Raw genomic sequence first — 18787 nt, 5'->3', positions numbered from 1 at the left:
AACTAGGTCAAACATGCTAATGTTTCAGATCTACACCAAACTAGGACAGAAAAGTAGTAGTAGTTTTAAAATGGCATAACTGGTTTTACAGGCATCAAACAAGCATGAACCTTAGCTTTATATAAATCTTATTAAATTCTCTAAAACATGTTTATTATCATAACAAGGTGATTCCACCATTAACAAGGTCAATCAAGCACAATTGAGCACCTCTGTCCAGACTTGGACAGATTTTGCCATGCAACTTCGCAAGCTTATAACTGGAGCTCTACAACACCAAAATGGATGTTCTTTAACAAATATGGAAATCTCATGAAAGGCACTACACTTGTTCTATTATCTCTAAGACATGATTCAAAGCGTAGCTAAGTCAAACAAGACAATCATTCAGATCTCTACAGAGAGCATGTAAAATCTGACAATGAACTTACAAAATCTATAGCTCCTAAATTATCAGGCCTATGTCCATGCAATTTGAACACAAGCAAGATTATGAAATTAGCTACAACTTTGGTATTCACTACAACCATAGCAAAGATCATTTCCGCCACAAAAATGATTGCACAAGCAAAAACTGCAAATGCAGCCCAACAACACTGGTACTGAAAACTGATAGGTACTCCAGAGAAGCATAACTAGAGTTCTAGACCTCCAACAAACATGAACCATAACTTTTTGAAAAGCTTAGTAAGTTACCTACAACTTTATTATTCTCATATTAAGATGATTCTACAGTTACAAGGGTCAATTAATCCAATAATTGCATCTCTATCTAAAACATAGACAGAAACTGACATGCCACTTTAAACAGCTATAAATAGAGTTATACATGTCCAATAAATGTGGTTATAGACTTTTTCGAAAGCTTAAAAAATTCTAAACAACTTTGTTGTAAACACCTCAAGCTAATTCTACTATTAAGAAGGCCCCACAGTAAGAACAAGGAAACCCTCTCTGGGTTTGGGCTGAAACAGCCACAGAGATTTAAGCAAGTATAACTCCAGATCTACTTAACCAAAAATCATGATATTTAGCTTTTTGAAAATCTTAATAAAAGTACTACAACTCATGTATTATCATAAAGTCATGATTCATAAGTTAACTAAGCCAATTAATTCAAACATGCAGGACTATTCAGAATAGGAGCAAAGCAATACATGTAATTTGTTATTTTTATAGATCTTAAACTATCAAGCCTAAAATATTGAATTTTTTACCAGACATCAATAATAACCTTAGTAGCACTCCACAAAAATTTCACAATTATTTGAGCAAAACAACTGCAGTTATGAAAAAGACAAGTAAGACTAGCATTCAAACCCTAACTGCATAAATCTATTTTTACAGCACAAACTTTATACTAAACAATGCCATATTATAGATATACTGCATATATAACTTCACAAGGATTCCAAAAAGTCCACATTTGTTATTTTACGATTTTTTTACTAATTGCTACGATTTTCCAAAGTTCAGCACAAAAATCTGCAATTAAAAGATTAAACCGAAAAAAAGAAAAACTTTTGCATTGGGAACCCTGGACTTTACTCAAATCAACGAAGCCCATAAATGTAACTTCTTGTGTCTGGCTATTTTGCAAAGTGAACACGTTAAAAAGTTTCTATTTATGATTAGACCCTTCTTCTTCCTTTTGGTGGGGCAGAGACGAGAGACGCGTCGGGGGCCGTCGTGGCCGGTTCGGTCGGCCGGCGAGGGGCTTCGGCCAGCCAGGGATGCGAGGGGGAGGCCAGCCGATGGTGCGGCTGGGCCAGCCGTGGCCAGCTAGAGCCACGCTCAGCCCTAGGCTTGGTCGGCAGAGGCTGCAAGAGGGCCGGCTGCGGCAGCAGGCAACGCCGGCAGCGGCGTGCTCTGCCGAGAGCAGGGAGGCGAGGGCGAGCGAGGGAGAGAGGGGAGTGAGAAGCTCGAGCGTCCGCTTTGGAGGGCTTCGAGGTATGGCAGGAGGCAGGCGCACGCGTCAATGGAGTGGGGCAAGCTCTTGCATGGCTGCCACGCTCACGGACACGCGTCGCCCATAGAGGCAATTCAGCGAACATGGTGGCGTGCGCCGGAGTGTCCGACGTGGGGCGCGCTTTTGGGCCAGATCTGGGCTGAATTAGCTATTGGGCCAAAAACGAAGTTTGCTCTACATGGCCTGCTCTATGTTTCTTATTTAAGGTGCCTGATCATTTGAGCTCTGTAACAGCAGGGTAATTAAGCCTCAATATGATAGTGTCAACATGTTGATAACGGTCACGGGAACTCGCCTTTGGAGGTCAAAACTCGGTCAAACTCAGTGCAACTTTTTGTATGCTCTTCTCCATAATATAACCTTCAACTTTTATTTTTGGACCAACTCAAGTTGCTTAGCAAAATTTGGAGAATGCGGGATGTCAATGTCGATGTCAGGTGAATTCCGGACTGCAAACACTGTCGGGTTGATTTCAGCTTTTCTATTAGACTTTGAGCCTTGTTTAGCCTTACTCTTGCATAATCTTAGCAAGGATCCATATGTAAGCAAAGGTGCATTGTCCAAGTTTAAGTTGGAGCTCACTCTTGTAGATTTGATCTTGACACCTTCATCACCACTTAACATGCCATGTTTGAGCTCAAACCCATTGCTTAACTAGTGACAAACACCCTGGGGTGTTACAACCCTCCCCCCTTAAAGGAATCGCGTCCCAAGATTCGGTGTGAAAGACTTTTAAGGGAAGAAAAACATGTCATCTAGTTTCCAACATCAGTGATAGCATTAGGCTACTTAACTTCGGAGTATCAGAGAGGCTAATTTGGTCACGATACTTTCTGATACTTGCTCTTCATCGTAAGCTGTTGTCTGAAGAATTTCCTTCGTTGGCGTCCATAAAGTATTGTTACATTGGAAGAAATCCAAGATAGCACTGTCCTGTGTACTTCATCCTTGATGTACGAAGAGTCATACAAGTGTATACTAAATACTTGTAACATCTACTTCCCTAGTGGATATAGCACAGACCATATGGACTTTGCACTAGACCGCAGTCTGTTGATGGACATTCCTTGCCACGGTGCTATATTTGTTCACAAGGTTTGAAAAATAGTTCTCTACTAAAGTAGCTTGAGTACAACCTTTCATAAGGGATGAGATCACAGACGGGGTACGCATCCTCTGAGGCTGTAGGAACCCGAGTAACCAACATGCAATATCTAAGCCGATCGTAACCATTCAATCACTCAGATGCCAACCGATGGAAAACTACATAATGTTCCATGTGTGCAGTTCTACTTCTTTAATGATAACACTATATAATCTGAGCCCATTGAGTGAGCGGTGAATGTGACAGCTGACTCTATGGACCCATCATTTGCGACGATCATTATTTGAGGGAATCCTCGTATCCAAGCGGCAACAGTTATCTATGTTGAATCTGAGGCAACCTCATGGGTAAAAACACATAGAATGTACCAAGGACAAGCCTGCCTTGGAAATCCTTATTGAAGAAAGATGTTAGCGAGGTCTGAAGGTCAACAAAAGTTGCCAGTACTTCCTCAAACTAGGGAAATAGTTCACTACCATGCATTTTGAGTACGATTCTCCTTCATGGTGCAGTTGCTCAGTAAGTTGAGTTGACTAGCACTATATCAAAACTATCTTTGTGGACTACTTTTGACATTGGGGCTTCATTTCTAATGTCAGTCGATATCTCCAAATCACAATCTTGAAATCTGCTATTTGACGCCTTTCAAATTGCTTTCGATTTGCAGGGGTACAAATTGACTCGTAGAACACCTTGATTGCTCGAACATTGTTGATAGAAGAGGCCAAGAACAAGGTACAAAGGGGGTCCAAGGAGTCTTCTTTAGGGCATCTAAAGGATTATCTAGCAACAATTATTGACTGTGTTACATACCTTGGCATCAATTGCAAACACAACTTTCGAATGCGAAGGATGATCGCAGTCACAAAGAAATTACAGATTCTGTACTCTTCGGTTTTCTGTTCAAATTTCACAAACTAGTGCTCCATTGTGCATGAATTTTGGTAGAAATATAGATCCATGAGTCCCCTAACCGCTCACCAAAATTCAGCTCAAACGGACATTGTTTGACTATCCAAACAATGCGGCTACCAAAACTGCTCTATTCTGTAATTATAGCGTACCGAATTGACAAAACATCTCTCAAATCCGATGTTTCCCTCAACCAATCCTCAAACAAACTTAAGGCATCGACTGTGTCCTAAGTGAGAAATGAGGTCACCAAAGTTTGAGGCCATTCCAATCATGTTTGAGTCACTAATCGTTGGCTTGAAGATGTTCGGTTTTGTACCCTAAAATCTGGACAGATTTCTCGTTCTTCTCTTTCTTTGCTTCACACGTTGTGGTGTGTGTTCTATACTCTCGATCTCTTTGTGTAGCAGTAGCAGCTCTTTTATCTGAGGATGTAGACTAAGGTTTTCCATATGTGGTTCTCAGGAAACAACTTAAATCGTTTGATTTAGACACCAACTTGATGATGCACAAGCATTGGACTTGTGGCTATGTTTTCAGGACACAAAGCCTACTCTACATGGAGGGACTATCCTACAGAGATAAGGAACCATTCCTATATATCCTTCGGCGCTTCGTCCAATAGAGTCCGGACACATGTGTTAGTGGCACCTAGGGGCACAAAGATGCTGATTGAAACTAGGGACAGTGCTTTCGCTAGCTCCTTACAGTAGCCGATACAACGTCTTGTACTATCTGTGTGATTGTCCAAGATGGAATTGACTTGATAGCACAGGTTTTGGAAAACAAAGTAGTAGTTGCATTGCTAAACGGCTTGCTTGTTTCATTGCTTAACATTGCTCTGTGAGACATAGCCTTCATAATTAGCAAAAAGTTGTCATCAAGCTGGAGGTTAAGCTTCCTACTGGTAACTAATCAGTTGTCTTTCAACACCAAAAGTTCTAAATCCCCACTCTTGCCAACAATAGTTGTGATTTACGCATAATAGATGGTCGCCATCGAAGTCAGTAGACAAGGGGGCACACTAGAGATGGTTGACCTCGACTGTGCGATCCTGCATGCACATAATGATCAAGACTTGGATAGCCAGGTCATAATCATAATGTGACATTTGATTCTTATCCGACTAACAACTTATCTAACATTAAGTGTTGTGTGCCTTTCTGATCCAACGAGAATGACATAAGTTTCTCACTAGATGACTGATGTTATTATAGGGACAACCAAGTAGAGTCACTTGTCCACCACATCATGTAGTCTGTTAATGTTTATGTCAGTGACATGTTCTTCAAGGTTATCCTCTGGACGACTTCAGAAGGAAGGTCTACTACTTTTGGTCTAATATAAGGATCTTCCGATTAGATATGGAGAGATAACCAAGGAAGAGCTCACGTGAAAATAACATATCGATGTAGTTCTGCAATGGATCATGTCTAGAAACCTCGATACCAAGCGCGCACCCAGTAGCACAACCATGTGTCGGCCGCCCACAAGGAGGCCCTAGGTTCCGTCGCGGCACCGTAGTTCACTAATCGTGGCCCCATTACTGAACATACAACCCATAAGAATTTTCACGTGACATAAATTTGGTTGCATAGGAGCAAGCACCATGAGAAGGAGGGATAGCAAACAAAGGTAGTCGCAAGGTTAAGAGTCAACAAGGAGGCGATCAGAAGATCAAAACAAGCACAAGAGAACATAGCCTAATTGCTGAATACAACTGAGTAGGAGACTCTTGCTTAATTTCCATATACGCCTTGCGTCCACCAAGGTGATTACCAGGTAAAGATTAACATGAGATTTGGTCTTACTGAAGCAGCAACATGAGATCAAGACTGATAAACATCTAGAGACTTGAAAGGGTTGGAGGCAAAATAAATGAGATTCGAGGGACAAGAGCCAATGCACTGACTAGGGATTGAGTTGATAAAGCAATGACATGATCTACGAGGAAAAGGTTCCAAAGCCAGGGTAGATAGCGATTAGCGTTGCACCAGATCATCTGTAAAAGAAGGAGCAATGAGATCTAACAAGGATTTTTGCAGTAGGGTCCTCCCACACAGGAGCGGGACAACCATGAACATGCAAGCAATTAAGGAAACTAAGCTTGGGCCTAAGGTCAAGCAAAGGCATGGATAAAGGTCTTCGTAGCAGCAACATTCAAGGGCTAGCAACCTTGTGTACATGATCAGGCTCCTAAAAGAGAACTTAATTGGAGATGACAACCATGAGATCATCAAAACTTGGACGCTATTCTAGGATAGCGCTCTTCAACACTTGTATGCTTACCAGTGGACAAAAGGGGTGACAACTATGACACTACCTAGATAACGAGCATCCACACATACCTCATGGTCATAAGCAAGCATTTCGAATATACTCAATCCGATTAGCTTAAGCAACTATTACTAAGCACATAGCTCGCACATAACAAGTAGTCACCTATAGCAACACCACTACACATAAACTTGGTAGTAAGGTGATGTTATCTTTTTATTTCCTTTTTACTGAGTAGGTGGATATCTCTACAAAACAAGTTTTACTTACATTTAGCAATTTAGTTTTCAAGGGGTGAAGTTTTTGCTAATTAATAACTTGTCATCTATTTCCTTTGGAAGTAAACATACAAGACAAAACTAATCACACACTACCTTCAAGCATAGCTAGTCAAGCAGCATGGGACAAGGCATTTTGTCTAGCTTCACACAGGGAAGATAGTAACATCACATTGATCACAAGTTACTTAATATTAGAATAAAATGAGGGAAGCATATTTATGCACAAGCACAATCATGATGCATGCTCGTCCTATTCGTCCTCACGAAATTGCCAGCCTAAGGTGGCAATCACGTTCTATGTCAGTGGCATAACACGTACTCTCTCGATATATAGCTAGTCGTCAGCTACATTCAATCTACGCATTCGTGGTTAGCGTACCTGTAGGCAAATTCATTGTAGCCCATCTCCACAAGAGATAAATAAGCACACAATGAAAGCAGTAAACTAAGATACTCTCCATATATACATCCCTAGATATATATACTTCGGTATCCATAGCTACCCAACAGATATACCCACAATTAAGTACCTTCATATATACATGCGTGTAACATGTAAATATTCCAGTAACCACAGCTAACTCTCCCCGAGACAGACAGTGGGACTGGTCATGCTCTCACAACTCACACTTACCTAGGCATAGAGGCAATTGATCCATACATTACCATTCAAACGAATGACATCCATACAATAGCACACCGTATGGACGACGAAAGTAAAAACCCCAATGTTAGTACTTAGATAGCCACCTAATAGTCCTTAACTGGGCATAAAGGAGGATGTCACTAGCATAGTTTTGCAAATAAGTTTTGACAAATTTGCCTGTTGCTAAAGTTTTGTCAAAATAGGCTTTTTAAAACCAAAACTTTGTTTTTTAAAATGACGTACATGATAGTATTATGCTTAATCTTGCTCTGATGCTAGCTGTAATAGAACAGCCCAATTTATACAAGATCAAGTACGGCTGTCCCCGCTAACACGTTGACACGCGCATACTTTCACATTATATAAACCCGGTAGTCCGCCGAGTGTCCCGAAAGACCTCGGTAAATCAACATCACAACCAAGATCGCGTGATTAAGCAAATACACATTACATACATAGAGTTACAATGGAAATAATATTACAAATGGATTCACAAATAATAGTAAAAGTTTGGGTTTCAAAACCGATTATTGAAAACAACATAGCTTTCAAATGATTACATTAATATAAGTTCTAAATACATTGCTAGCATAAGTGACATCATCAGACAAAAGCATATAGATGAGAAGTAACTATAGAATCACCGAGCCCACCGGCGGTTAGCCACCACCTTCAACAGGCCGAGAACTTCACCTACAACATGGTGGGATAAACCCTGAGTACTCGAAATGTACTCAGCTAGACTTACCCGTCATAAACTAGAAATAAAGTGACACCAAGGATTATGCAAGGCTTTAACAGTGGATCTAGCTAGACAACCTTTTTGCATAAATGCTTGAGTAACCATTAGCATTATTCACCTGTACTAGCAGTGACTTTTAGCCATTACCTACCATCTATATTAGCACCTGTACTAATCAATCACTTAATTAAGTTGCAAACAATAATAACCATATCAGGTATTTCATGGCTCATTATCATTATCATCATCATCATCATCATCATCATTTAACCATATCTTTAAATTTAGTGAATCTACGTTGCCGCTGCTCAGTCAAGTTCTCACTATCCAGGGAGAGATGGCGATTCGAATCGATTCCTATCCAGCTGGAGGGGTATTCCTAACACAAACCCTGCTTCCCCCCAGTCGGAGTTTCATCAGGTCACCTTTGGTACAACTCAAGGAATCGTGGCTCTGAGCAGCCCCGCACCCTTAGGGAGTCCACTCTGCCAGGTGGTCAATCTCACCTAGGACTTACGCCTAATGGCTCCCCGCACATCCATACTACCACCAGGGTGCGCAGTTTCACTTCTCGATCTTCTAGCCTAAGTTGAGCTACTCGGCTTCGCAGGTCGGAACGAGTTATCCGGCCAACTAAGTGATAGGCATGCAGTTCAACATGACATGAGGACGTACAACGCATTGGTCCTTAAACAACACAGACGGGGATAGATTCACACCCAAGACCTCCATGCCTTGTTGCTGCACTACCGTCATCCCACCCGGTCTCTTTTCATTATTAACACATGGTTCTTTTCCATGATAGCAAATATAGCCAACCATGAGCCAGAGCTCATCCTACATCTCGCAGGTGATAGGAAATCACCCGACTTCTACCGGTCTAAGCATAGCTAAGCATCATTCGATCCTACACTTAATTAGGATTCACAGGATTTTATCTGGACAAGGTAAGGATATAATGCAACAATTCGTTCCAACCAATTCCTATACTTAATGCATCATTAACAATAAAAGATACTCACGATATTTGTAAAAACATGGGAGACTTAGAATGCTCTAGGGGCTTGCCTGGGATCCGACACAAGTCAGTTCAGTTAGCTTGCACCGTCCTGGTGACATCTCCGGTCGTAGCACTTGCTTAGTCCTTCCATCTTCAGGGATAGATCCACCAAACCCAATCTTCGAGTTCGGCTCCACATCACATCCTTCACGTGGTTCATCTAGCTGTACCTAAATGAGATGCAAGATGCATGTGTATGAATGTGATGAATGGTAACACAAGATGCATCACATAAGCATTCAAGACAAACACAAGATCATGCAAGACATAGACACCAATAGCTATTTAACTTACATCACATAACTAACTATAGAGAGCAAGCACATCAAGCATGACACAAGTTTAACAAGGTCACAAGTATCATAACTTGACCATCAACAAGGGCATAAGCCACACTTAGTAACACGTGGAGTAAACAACCACAACTAGCATATGTCTATTTCTGGACTGGAAACAACAGCTTCATGTTTGGATCATAACTAGAGTTATACAAATCCAATAGCCAGGCAACAAGACATTCTGGAAAGCTTATGAAATTTTCTACAATTCATCTTTAATCATCTTAGCATGATTCTCCAGTTAACTAGGTCAAATATACCTATTTACAGAAACTGGTCCACAATTGACAGAGAGCAGCCATTTCTGAAACCCAACTTTAAACAGGCATAACTCACAAACCACAAGGCCAAATACCACCAAATTTTAGAAACATCTAGATACATGAATTATCTACAACTTTGTTATTATCACCAAAAGCTTATTCCAAAGCTAACTAGGTCAAACATGCCAATGTTTCAGATCCACACCGAACTAGGACAGAAAAGTAGTAGTAGTTTCAAAATGGCATAACTGGAGTTACAGACATCAAACAAGCATGAACCTTAGCTTTATAGAAAGCTTATTAAATTATCTAAAACATGTTTATTATCATCACAAGGTGATTCCACCATTAACAAGGTCAATCAAGCACAATTGAGCACCTCTGTCCATACTTGGATAGATTCTGCCATGCAACTTCGCAAGCTTAATAGCTGGAGCTCTACAACACCAAAATGGATGATCTTTAACAAATTTCGAAAGCTCATGAAAGGCACTACACTTGTTCTATTATCTCTAAGACATGATTCAAAGCATAGCTAAGTCAAACAAGACAATCATTCAGATCTCTACAGAGAGCATGTAAAATCTGACAATGAACTAACAAAATCTATAGCTCCTAAATTATCAGGCCTATGTCCATGCAATTTGAACACAAGCAAGATTATGAAATTATATACAACTTTGGTATTCACTACAACCACAACAAACATCATTTCGGCCACAAAAATGATTGCACAAGCAAAACCTGCAAATGCAGCCCAACAGCAGTGGTATAGAAAACTGATAGGAACTCTAGAGAAGCATAACTAGAGTTCTAGACCTCCAACAAACATGAACCATAACTTTTTGAAAAGCTTAGGAAGTTACCTACAACTTTTTTATTCTCATATTATGATGATTCTACAGTTACAAGGGTCAATTAATCCAATAATTGCATCTCGGTCCAAAACATAGACAGAAACTGACATGCCACTTTAAACAGCTATAAATGGAGTTATACATGTCCAATAAATGTGGTTATAGACTTTTTAGAAATCTTAGCATATTCTAAACAACTTTGTTGTAAACACCTCAAGCTAATTCTTCTATTAAGAAGGCCCCACAGTAAGAACAAGGAAACCCTCTCTAGGTTTGGGTAGAAACAGCCACAGAGATTTAAGCAAGTATAACTCAAGATCTACTTAACCAAAAATCATGATATTTAGCTTTTTGAAAAGCTTAATAAAATTACTACAACTCATGTATTATCATAAAGTCATTATTCATAACTTAACTAAGCCAATTAATTCAAACATGCAGGACTATTCAGAATAGGAGCAAAGCAATACAGGTAATTTGATATTTTTATAGATCTTAAACTATCAAGCCTCAAATATTGAAATTTTTACCAAACATCAAGAATAACCTTAGTAGAACTCCACAAAAATTTCACAATTATTTGAGCACAAAACTGCAGTTATGAAAAAGACAAGTAAGACTAGCATTCAAACCCTAACTACATAAATCTATTTTTACAGCACAAACTTTATACTAAACAATGCCATATTATAGATCTACTGCATATATAACTTCAGAAGGATTCCAAAAAGTTCACATTTGTTATTTTATGATTTTTTTACTAATTGCTACGATTTTCCAAAGTTCAGCACAAAAATCTGCAATTAAAAGATTAAACCAAAAAAAAGAAAACACTTTTGCATTGGGAACCCTGGACTTTACTCAAATCAACCAAGCTCGTAAATGTAACTTCTTGTGTCTGGTTATTTTGCAAAGTGAACACGTTAAAAAGTTTCTATTTACGATTAGACCCTTCTTCTTCCTTTTGACGAGGCAGAGACGGGAGACGCGTCGGGGGCCGTCGTGGCTGGATTCGGCCGGCCGGTGAGGGGCTTCGGCCAGCTAGGGATGTGAGGGGGAGGCCGGCCGGTGGTGCAGTCAGGCCAGCCGTGGCCAGCCAGAGCCACGCCCGGCCCTGGGCTCGACCGGCAGAGGCTGTAGGAGGGTCGGTTGCGGCAGCAGGCAACGCCGGCGGCGGCGTGCTCTGCCGAGAGCAGGGAGGCGAGGGCGAGCGAGGGAGAGAGGGGAGTGAGAAGCTCAGGTGTCCGCTTTGGAGGGCTTTGAGGTACAGCAGGAGGTAGGCGCACGCGTCAATGGAGTGGGGCAAGCTCTCACATGGCTGCCACGCTCACGGACACGAGTCGCCCATAGAGGCAATTCAGCGAACAGGTGGCGTGCGCTGGAGTGTCCGACGTGGGGCGCGCTTTTGGGCTAGATCTGGGCCGAATCAGCTATTGGACCAAAAACAAAGTTTTCTCTACACGGCCTGCTCTATGTTTCTTATTTAAGGTGCCTGATCATTTGAGCTCTGTAACAGCGGGTAATTAAGCCTCAATATGATAGTGTCAACATGTTGATAACGGTCACGGGAACTCGCCTTTGGAGGTCAAAACTCGGTCAAACTCAGTGCAACTTTTTGTATGCTCTTCTCCATAACATAACCTTCAACTTTTATTTTTGGACCAACTCAAGTTGCTTAGCAAAATTTGGAGAACGCGGGATGTCAATGTCGATGTCGGTGAATTCTGGACTGCAAACACTGTCGGGTTGATTTCAGCTTTTCTATTAGACTTTGAGCCTTGTTTAGCTTTACTCTTGCATAATCTTAGCAAGGATCCATATGTAAGCAAATGTGCATTGTCCAAGTTTAAGTTGGAGCTCACTCTTGTAGATTTGATCTTGACACCTTTATCACCACTTAACATGCCATGTTTGAGCTCAAACCCATTGCTTAACTGGTGACAAACACCTGGGGTGTTACAAAAAGGGCGTTCCAATCTCTGACCGGAAGGCTTGGCCGAGGAGGAACGGCGCTGGCCTCCAACTCTAGCCCACCTCTCTGACTAGAGCTCTCGCTTTGGTCTCTAGCCTGCCTCCGAACGGCCTCTCCGACTAGAAAGCCTGGCCCAACTGCCACTTCCGACTCCAACCCGCTTCTTCGACCAGGGATGCACCAAACCCCTGCTTACAACTCCTCTCTGGCTAGCGCAATCAAAGTTGACTAGGACCAGCTGACCGGGGGACACCCACTTGGTAGGGACCAGGAAACAGACGGAGAAAGTAAGGCAGGACACTCAGAGTCAACCTGCAATTCCGAGGACCATACCCAATACACCTACAGGACAGTACTCTGTGACCTCCCTAGCAAGACAGAGCCCAAGTAGTGTTTTAGGCATCACCATTTTCCCCTATACTGTTGTGGGTGCCATCAACTCCCATACCAGGCAAATACGGTAAGGCTCCCCCACGTGCCTCTGAGGCATCGACAGTGTTGTGGGTGCCGGCATTTACCATAGCAGGCAAACACGGTAAAACCCCCCACATGCCTCTTGCATCAACAGTATAGTAGGTACCGACATCTGCCATACTTGAAGAAGATGACGCAACCTCCCACGTGCATCTAACATTCAACAGTGTTGTGGGTGCCTACCATCATCTTGTACCCGTCGGCGTGGGAAGCAAGACTTAGCCATGAATGTACTCCATCCCTCTCACTTGTAAGGCCATCCCCTTCATCTATAAAAGGGGATGCACACTCTTCCAATAGATAGGTTGATTCAGATCGATCAAGTTCACTAGTACACAACAACAGAACTGCCAAGTTCAAACCACAAGCACATGCTCGAACACTTAGCTTATAGCGGGGCTCCTGTCACTCTTAGCCTTTCCGACTGGAGTCCGACCAGACCTCTTGTACCCCCCATCTTTCTCCTTCTCGTTTGTAACCCCGCTACAAACTTCGAGCACCTAGGCTCAGGAATAAAGTCATTGACCGACTCAAACTAGACGTAGGGCACGTTGCCTGAACCAGTATAAACCCTATGTCATTGAGTGCTAGGCCACCTCTGATCACAACGTACGGCAAAACTATAAATATTTACATGTTGGTCACTTTTTGCACCGATAGTTGGCGCCGTCCGTGGGGAAGACGTTGTATGTTCAATACTTTTGGTCATCGGATGGCCCACTTTTCTACCACCTTCGCCATGGCGGGCTCAAGCGATACGACTCACTTTGGCTCACTGGAGTTTCCTGCACTCCCACCTATTGGGATGCGGGTTCCACCCATCTCTGAGCCATCCCAAGCTTTCCTCTTTGGAAGCCTAGACTTCATCGCCGACCGGCTCGGCGTACTACACCTCCACGAGGAGGCACTCGTTCCAATGCCGTCGAAGGGGCACCCTCCATCGGCTCTAGGACGCACAATGACTTCAACGATGAGGCATCTACACTTCATTCCGAGCAAACTCTTTACTCAAACCCCATTGTGAGTAATGTGCATACTGTTATTTACTCTCTATTTACTATCTCCCACCGATTATCTAGAGGGATCATATTGACCGCACCGCGAACACCGTACCGATCGGTTCCCCTACGGCCTCGCGTCCCTCATGGACGTGTGCGTTCGGGGGCTCTAAAGGACGCTGGCGCCATCCCCTCTCATATCTGAATTTGTGGGAATAGCGAGCTATGCTCCTGCCACTTTCCACGAACTCCTGAATGATGAGGGTGAGAGCGACGACTCCAGCATCGGCGATGTGGCACCTAGCCACCGTCTATCCTAGGAGTGCGCTATGGTGGACGCTCCAAGATAGCCACCAGTGGTTGCGGAGTCTATGCAGACTCACACCCCTCCAGACCTGTGTGTGGGGCCCTCGCATTTGCACAAGAGCACCCCGAGGAGCTACGACAATGGCGGCAAAACCAGCCGCCGCCTGTGCCGGCGCGCTCGGTGCAGCACATTTCGCCGCATGCATGTGACCCGGTCGGCGGCGCCTGGGGTCACGCCCACCAGGTCCAACACAACATCATGAACAAGGGGAACAATCCCCCATAGTTCACTTGGGCTAGCTAGAATATCACTGCTGCGGTAATGCTTCTGCGCGGCGTTCCTGAGCCCATCGACCCCTAGGAGCGGGTGGTCTACTAGAACCTCTGGGTGCTGGTAGAAGCCGCCACTATTTAATAGGTGGAAAGCTCTGCATCATGACTCCAACACGCGCCCTCTCTCCCCACTGGGAGAGTGGGGACACGCTAGATGGATCACTCCATCCGCTCACCGCTACAGCCGCCAAGTGCGGCTCGGGAGGCAGCGGCCGCGCCGCGGTTCGACATGGCGCCTGCTCTACACCGACAGCTGGTATGCGAATGGCCCAGTCTACACCAAGACGCTCATAGCATCATCAGCAACTGGCATCAGGCCTGAATGATGATGACATCCACCGGGCAGCGATGAGGGTAGGCGACATGGGTCCCGGCTAAACCATTGAGGGGAGCGATGAAACGTGCCCCAGGCATGGTCGTTGGCTAGACGATCGGAGTCCTAGCTAAAAGGTCCTAATGTGGCTAGAGGGGGGGTGAATAGCCTATTTAAAAATCTACAAATTAACTAGAGCAATTTGATTAGTATGACAAATAGCGTAATGCAAACTTACTCTAGCTCTACAAGGGTTGCAAGCCACCTATCCAACAATTCTAGTTGCAATGATTACTTAGGCACACAAACTTGCTACTCCAAAGAGCTCAACTAGATGAATGTAAATAATAAAGCAAGCTCTCAATTCTAATTACACTAAAGAGCTTGTATCAACTAGTTTGCAAGAATGTAAACAAGTAAGTAGGGTGATTATACCGCCGTGTAGGGGATGAACCAATCACAAGATGAAGATCAAGCCAATCACCGGGAGAATGCAAATGACAAGAGACAACCGATTTTTCTCCCGAGGTTCACGTGCTTGCCAACACGCTAGTCCCTGTTGTGTCGACCAACACTTGGTGGTTCGGCGGCTAAGAGGTGTTTCACAAACCTCGTCCACACGATAGGACACCGCAAGAACCGACCCACAAGTGAGGTAACTCAATGACACGAGCAATTTACTAGAGTTACCTTTCGGCACTCCGCCAGGGAAGGTACAACTCCCCTTACAATCACCGGAGATGGCCACGAACAATCACCAACTCGTGCCGATCCTCCACCGCTGCTCCAACCGTCTAGGTGGTGGCAACCACCAAGAGAAACAAGCGAAATCCGCAGCGCAACACGAATACCAAGTGCCTCTAGATGCAATCACTCAAGCAATGCACTTGGATTCTCTCCCAATCTCACAATGATGATGGATCAATGATGGAGATGAGTGGGAGGGCTTTGGCTAAGCTCACAAGGTTGCTATGTCAATGAAAATGTGCAAGAGTTATCCTTTGAGCCGGCCATGGGGCTATAAATAGAGCTCCCATCAAATAGAGCCGTTATACCCCTTCACTGGGCAAAACGCGCTCTGACCGGACGCTCCGGTCATACTGACCGGACGCTGGCCCTCAGCGTCTGGTCGCCCGATGGACACCACGCGTCACCGGCTTCAAACGCTGTTCGTCAGATTTCAACGGCTACGAAGCTGACTGGACGCTCCAGTAAAACTGACCGGACGCTGAAGCCCCAGCGTCCGGTCGTTTCCAGTAAGCTCCCTGAGGCATATTTTTCCGACCGGACACGTCCGGTCCACCTTGACCGGACGCAGCCAGCGTCCGGTGCTCAACCCTTAGCCACTGTGTAGACCCGTCAGTTTGACCGAACGCAGAAACCAGCGTCCGGTGCATCTCAGGTCTAGCATCCAGTGCAACACCAAAACTGGCGACCTCTCTGCCAGCTCGACCGGATGTAGCCTTTCAGCGTCCGGTCGCTGAGTGACCCAGTGTCCGGTCAATAGACCAACACTAGCATCATTTCGACCAACTCCATTTCAACTCTAACTTCTTCACCCTTTCTCAAGTGTGCCAACCACCAAGAATTTTGCATCTGGCGCAATAGAAAATAGACATTTCATTTTTCCAAAAGAGAAGGACCCAAACCCATCTCAACCCTACAAACACCTTGTGCACATGTGTTAGCATATTTTCACAAATATTATCAAGGGTGTTAGCACTCCACTAGATCCTAAATGCATATGCAATGAGTTAGAGCATCTAGTGGCACTTTGATAACCGCATTCCGATACGAGTTTCACTCCTCTTAATAGTACGGCTATCTATCCTAAATGTGATCACACTCACTAAGTGTCTTAATCACTAAAACAAAATGGCTCCTACATTTTATACCTTTGCCTTGAGCCTTTTGTTTTTCTCTTTCTTCTTTTCCAAGTTTAAGCATTTGACCATCACCATGCCATCACCATTGTCATGATCTTCACCATTGCTTCATCACTTGGAGTAGTGCTACCTATCTCATAATCATCTTGATAAACTAGGTTAGCACTTAGGGTTTCATCAATTAACCAAAACCAAACTAGAGCTTTCACTAACCCTGAGGGCCCAGGACCATGGGCCTTTGACCGGTGTATCTAGAGAGCACCGTTCCCACAATGCTCCCAACCGCCCACCAACATCGCCAAGTACATAGGGGAGACAAACCCTGGTATTTGTCTCAAAGATTTCTAGCTCGCTTGCCGAGTCGAAGGGGTGGATGATGACTATTTCATCATTCAGTATCTCCCCATCTGCGTGGGGGAACATGTTTAGGCATGGCCTGAATTCCTCCCGCACGACAACATCCACGATTGGATGGACCTCATGTGGGTCTTCATCGGAAATTTCCAGGGGACGTATGTTCGCCTTGGTAACTCCTAGGACCTTAAGAGCCGCTAGGTTCAAACCACAAGCACACGCTCGAACACTTAGCTCATAGCGAGGCTCCCATCACTCTTGGCCCTTCTGACTGGAGTCTGACCAGACCTCTTGTACCCCCCATCTTTCTCCTTCTCGTTTGTAACCCCACTGCAAACTTCGAGCACCTGGGCTCAGGAATAAAGTCACCGACTGACTCAAACTGGACATAGGGCACGTTGCCTAAACCAGTATAAACCCTATGTCATTGAGTGCTAGGCCACCTCTGATCACAACGTATGGCAAAACTACAAATATTTATGTATTGGTCACTTTCTGCACCGACACCTTCTGCCTTAGGCGCGCCAATTAAAGGGCGGCCATTAATCCTCTATACAGTAGCCATGCCGACTTCATTAGGCACTCTTTTGGCACAAACCAATGATGCAGGGAAAGAAGTCTCCCTATATTATTTAAGCCGCACCCTATATGGGGCAGAGTGCAATTACCCGTATTTAGAAAAAATATGCTTGGCACTTGTATTTGCAGCACAAAAGCTTCACCATTACATGCTAGAACATATAGTACATCTTGTCTTGAGAGCTGATCCACTCAGACATATTTTAAATAAAATGACATTATCTGGTAGATTGGCTAAGTGGGCGATGTTCCTTTCACAATTTGATATTGTGTTCATGCCTCAAAAAGCCATTAAAGGTCAAGCTTTGGCTAATTTTCTAGCCACACATCCCATACCTGATGACTTTCCCATTGATGATGATCTGCTAGATGAGGTAGTATTCACCATTACAATGTCCAATCCTGCATGGCAAATGTATTTTGATGGTGCTTGCTAGAAATCAGGAGCAGGCGCAGGGGTCGTGTTTGTCACACTGGACAAAGCAATACTTCCATATTCCTTCACATTAACTTCAGCGGTTTCAAATAATGCTATTGAATATGAGGCTCTAATTATCGGGCTTGAAATGGCTCACAATAAGGGTCTAAACACACTCTTTGTATATGGAGACACTCAATTAATAATTAACCAAATGTTGGGAATAAATACGGTAAAAAAGCAAGTTTTTTTGCCATATTTTTGGAAAGCAAAAGAACTAATGGCTATGTATGCTAATTTGAAAATTTAGCATGTTGTAAGAAGTCAGAATGAGTAAGCAGATGCATTGGCAAGCTTAGCTGCTAGCATGTCACTAAATCCATATCAAACTGTGAACATTCACGTAGAGGAACGAAGAGTCATCCTATAGGGTCGAGATGGCAACTAGAGGGGGGGTGAATAGTTGTTTCTAAAACTTAATCGCGTCGACTAACCGAAACAAGTGCGGAATTAAATCTATCAGTCTAGCCAAGACTACACTGCTCTATCTATGTTCTCTAGCACCTTGCAAAGATCCTAATTAAGCAACAAAGGTGCCGGGCTAGCTAGAGCTCACCTAATCAATTCTAGAAGGAAGGTCACACAAACCTATGCCACTAGTACTTTAACCAACGGGGAGCTCCTACACATGCTAGTAAGCAAAA

This window comes from Miscanthus floridulus, chromosome 5, assembly GCF_019320115.1.
Source record: "Miscanthus floridulus cultivar M001 chromosome 5, ASM1932011v1, whole genome shotgun sequence".
NCBI lineage: Eukaryota > Viridiplantae > Streptophyta > Magnoliopsida > Poales > Poaceae > Miscanthus > Miscanthus floridulus.
Note: the sequence above shows the minus strand (reverse complement) of the source record.